This window comes from Pipistrellus kuhlii, unplaced genomic scaffold (assembly GCF_014108245.1).
Source record: "Pipistrellus kuhlii isolate mPipKuh1 unplaced genomic scaffold, mPipKuh1.p scaffold_m20_p_17, whole genome shotgun sequence".
Classification (NCBI taxonomy): domain Eukaryota; kingdom Metazoa; phylum Chordata; class Mammalia; order Chiroptera; family Vespertilionidae; genus Pipistrellus; species Pipistrellus kuhlii.
In genome coordinates this window covers 10,314,516-10,319,543 of record NW_023425482.1, presented here as the reverse complement: position 1 = coordinate 10,319,543, position 5,028 = coordinate 10,314,516, and the positions used below count along the sequence as shown (strand labels likewise).

Sequence of the window (5,028 nt, the reverse complement as noted above, 5' to 3'; positions counted from 1 at the left end):
AAGAGCCACTTCCTGGCCTCTCTAGGAAGCCCGGAGGTCCTGGAATCTCTATGATGCGCAGGGTTCTGGTCCACCCTCACCTGTGTGTTGGGGCTACAGGTTCACTCACTCCATGAATCTCTCCGGCGTGCCCGATTCCTCTACTTCAGCGTTGTGGGAGCCCTTACAGAGTCACATCTACGGCTATCCCCACCTCCAGTTCCTGCTTTGAGAGTTCCATCTCCATTTCTGTGTCTCCCTGCCCCTGGCTCAGCTCAGTCAGATTTGGATGGATGGATGGGTGGAGGGTGGATGAGGCTCTACGACACTCCTAAATATTTTAGTCTCCATGTATCTTTTAAAGTTTATATTTATCTCCGAGTTCCCACATTGATTGTGTGCTCATGTTTTCCCGTGTTCCTGATTTTCACTACCCCCCCCCCCCCCCCCCCCAGTTCCACTTCTGGTCACTGAGCAGGCAATAAGGCCAAGACTAACCTTTGTTGCTGAAGGAAACAAAAACCCATGTAAAAAGGAAGGTTGGTATCCTCATTCAGAGGTTTTCCTGAGAGGCCCATCTTTTGTCTCCTGATCAGGAGTCTGGTTCTATGGAAAATTTTAGGCTCTGTGTGGTAATTTGCTTAAAAGTTGTGGGCGTGTGACCCACAGGTTGAGAACCGCTAGCAGGGTTGCCTAAGACCAGTGGAAAATACAGATATTCACATTATGATTCAGTAGCAAAATTACAGTTATGAAGTAGCAACAGAAATAATTTTATGGTTAGGGGTCACCACAATATGAGGAACTGTATTAAAGGGTCGCGGCATAAGAAAGGTTGAGAACCACTGGTGTAGATACAGATCTCAGGTTCTACTCCAAACCTAATAAGAATCTGTAAAATTCTAGCAAAATGTAAAATTACCCAGGGAATTCCTATGTACTAATATAGTAAAGGCTGAGTGATATTGCCCTAAAAGGTGTTTACTACTACAACTGATGAGAGGTGGGTAAGAGATTCCTTATATTAATAGTTGCCATATGCTACACTGAAAAGCCAAATGATTTTAAGTGACTTGCTCAAGGTCACAGAGCAAGTCACTAATTGACAGACGCCAAGGTTTCTAACTCCAAATCCCTCTATCCTCCACAATCCTTCCATTATGTTGCTCTATTTTCTGGTTAAATATGTTTTCTTCCATTAGTGAAAAAAATAAATAAAAGGGAGAAATAAATAAAAAAAATTAAAGTTACACTTAATTGGTGGTTAATGGTTTCAAGATTTGTTTTAGAAAGAGAAACTAGTATTTATCACTTATAGTGCATTTGATAAAATGTTTTCCCCATTACACATTAAAGAACTCTTCAAGTAACAAAATGAATGTTTATATTTCATTTACTCAGCAATTAAGCATCTTAATATTCTTTTATAATTATTTGTAGCACTGATTCAGAATTATCAAGCATCATATTTGGGTCAATGCTTTTCCTGTTTCATTTAATAAAAATTTTTGAGATATCTCATTATTATGACCCATGTCTTTCTCAGTAACTGATTAAACTAAGTGTTTAAGTAATGCTGGTTAAAACTAAATGTTATTTTGAGTATCTTGGCCAAAGGCTTTCTGTTCAGAACTCAAGCATGGAAGATTTCTTAGAAGGACACAAAGAATCTGCTGAAATAGTAAAGCTTACCTCTGCTCCTTTTGTTCTTTACTGTTTTCAGAGATTGAAAAGTGTGGATACCAAGTGTGTTAGTTAGATCTCCTTGGGTTTCAAATCATAGAAATACATGCACTATAGATAAATTATTGGTAGGAATCATTGGCTCCTATAACTGGAAGCCCAAAAGGTAGCTTTAGCTTTAGGGCTTCAAACATCATCAGAGCTCTGTCTCTTCATCTCTCATCTCCTCATGCTATTGTTTGGTTAGTAATCTTCCTGTGGCAATATAGGATCATTGGCAGTCAAAGTCAACAACTTCCTAATATATGGGATCCTTGAGAAAGACTGAGTTTTTTTTCTGTTACTTCCATCAGAAGTCTCAGGGAAGACTCTGATTGGACAGTTAGGAGTATTGTGACCATCTCTTAACCAAACACCATAGCTGGAAGATGATATATTCTGATTGACTGAGACTGGATTATTATTTACCCGACATAGCACATTAGTTTCCTCTGGCTGCTGTAACAAATTGCCACAAACATGGTAGCTTAAAAATCACACATTTATTCTCTTACAGTTCTAGACGCTACAGATCTAAAATCAATTTTATTAGGGTAAAATCAAGGTGTAGGTGGGTCTGGTTCCTTATGGAGGCTCTAGAAGAGAAATTATTTCCTTGTTTTTTGCAGTTAATGATCTATATTCTTTGAATTTCTTGTCTAATAGCCTGTTTCTTCATCTTCAAAATCAGTAACATAGCAGCTTTAAGTCTCTCTTTGTTTACATTGTTGTCACATGGCCTGCTCTGTGACCTATAGTTTAATCTTTCTTTGCCTCCCTCTTGTAAAGAAACTTGAGTTACATTTAGGGCCCACCTGCATAATACAGAATGATTTTCTTATCTCAAGATCCTTAACTTAATCACACCTACAGAGCCCTTTCAGATGTGGAAGGTAACATTCATAGGTTCCAGGGATTAGAACAAGGATATATTTGGGGGTCAATATTTAGCCTACCAAAGATGGGATCCAGTCCCACCAAACCATTGCATAAAGAAAAATTATTATAGAACATATCAGGTGTCTTGCACATTTGCTCAAAAGAAAGGATTCTTTATAACCAAAGAGCATACCAAGCAACCAATAACCAAGCAACCAACAAAACCAATATATGCTTTGTGGAACACTGCTAGTTGTTATTGAAAATACATTTTTCCCTTCTTTCTTAATAACAGTGTTTTATTAGCACATGACCAACCAGAATAAAAACTATATTTAACCCCTGAAGCTAGATGTGCCCATGTGGCTAAGTTTTTTCCAATACAGTATGAATGGAAATGGTGTGTCCAGTTGCTGCATCACATGCTTAAAAGAATTTTTTTTGCCCTCTTTTCTCCCTTCCTGTGTAGACTATAACTCAGTTTGGTCAGTAACTCAGCTTCAACCAGTGGGTTAGGATGGTGCACTATGGGATGTTGGAGCTATAAGACAGAAGGAACCTGGGTCCCTGAATGTCCTTGTGGAATAGATTTCACCAATCTAGATTAGCTGCACTATAACTTATTGACGTCACTATACATTTTAATTAATATTTTCTTATGAGAATTATAGATTTACATGTAACATTTTGCAAAACTATAGTACAATACCACAATCAAGATATTGACAGTTTAAAACCCACAAATCATATTCAGATTTCCTCAATTTTATATGTACTCATTTGTGTTTATGTGTATTTTATGTATTTGTTCTTTACAGTTTTTTTCATGTGTAAGTTTATGTATCAGGCTACTATGATTTGAGGGTTTGCTTTATTTTTTCAGCAGCTGAGCCTTTATACTAATACAAGACAGTTGAAAAACACATGCCAAGAAAGAATGATGTATTCAAAGGCAGGGGATATTGAAATGTATCTGAAATAAATTTCACTAGGTGAAAGTCAAGGTGTTGGCAGGTCTGTTATCTTTGAGATTCTAGAAGATAATTTGTTTCCTTGTCTTGTGCATATCCGCATATTCTGTTGATTGGGCCATATTCTTTGCATTCCTTATCTGGAAATAATATCTTATTACGTGATAGTCAGCATGTATTAGGCACTGGCTGGGTACCAAGCATCATGTCAAGTTTGAAGCAATGCAAATGACAGCCCAGGTGGGTATGTTTATCATGCAGCAGGAATTTGTTCTATTGCCTACTTCCTATTGCTATGCAGCAACCTGGATATAAAAGACACTCATCTTCACAATGGCTGGATCCTCCAGCGGATCTGCTCCAGAGCTACTTCTTTTGAACCTCCATCAGAAAAATGAAGAGCAAAGCCCACTAACTTCCTTGTGTGGGGGCCTCCTCTTAGGTGGGGCGATATAACTGAGAATAGGCTTTGCAAGGAATTCTGCTGATTGAATTGTAAAAGAAAACCACTACATTCTATTTTTCGCTCCCCCTGAAGCAGACCTTGAGGCAAGGAGTCAAGTGGAAGTAGTTTATTTGGGAAGTAACCTCAGGAAATACTAGTAGGGAAGTGAGGAAATCAGACATGGAAGGAAAAGAAATCCAGTTCTTCCTAGGATAACTTTTACTTACTCCTTTTGGGAAAAGTCTGAAACCCAGTGTAAACAATGTTCTCAGGCATCTCACTTGGGGTGGGGGGTAGGAGCAAGGCAGCTCGATACTTACTAACACCCTTCAATTATTTTTTTAATATATTTTATTGATTTTTTTTTTCACAGAGAGGAAGGGAGAGGAATAGAGAGTTAGAAACATCGATGAGAGAGAAACATCAATCAGCTGTCTCCTGCACACCCCATATTGGGATGTGCCCACAACCAAAGTATATGCCCTTGACCGGAATCAAACCTGGGACCCTTCAGTCCACAGGCTGACACTCTAGCCACTGAGCCAAACCCACCAGGGCCACCCTTTGATTATTTGTTAAGAATATGTTATGTTCCACAGCTACTGGTCTGCAGCTGTTCTCCTGGTGGCAGCTGTGGCATTCCTCTGTGGGAAAGAAATTGTTACATGATCAAACACCTCTTTCTTAGCAAAATAGAAAGTGGGCATATATGTGACAAACATGAGAAAATAAAAAAAATTAAAAAAAAGAATATGTTATGGGCCTGGTGTGTGGGTGTATTTATTCCCTATCACTGCCGGTCTTCCCATAACAGAGCAATGCAAAAACAATGCAGATGTTGGCAATTGGAAGTAGGGCAGGAAGACACCAATGTGGCAGGAGAAAGGAGATGTCAATGGGGCACCAGTATCATCTGATACATACAAAATCCTATAAAGCTTTGCCTTTTAAGGATTCTTTATATTGAACTTATTATCCGGTGACTCTCTTATCCCAGGCATTTCCTAGGGCACAACTCCTGAAATTTCTATT

General features: G+C 38.7%; 1 non-coding gene across 1 annotated transcript; it reads left to right on the top strand.

Moving 5' to 3' along the window:
- Positions 1–4,587: 4,587 nt before the first annotated feature.
- LOC118721035 lies at positions 4,588–4,720 on the top strand. The gene has a single exon (XR_004988607.1). It is a non-coding gene; the product is annotated as a small nucleolar RNA SNORA41 (small nucleolar RNA).
- The last annotated feature ends 308 nt before the right edge of the window (positions 4,721–5,028 follow it).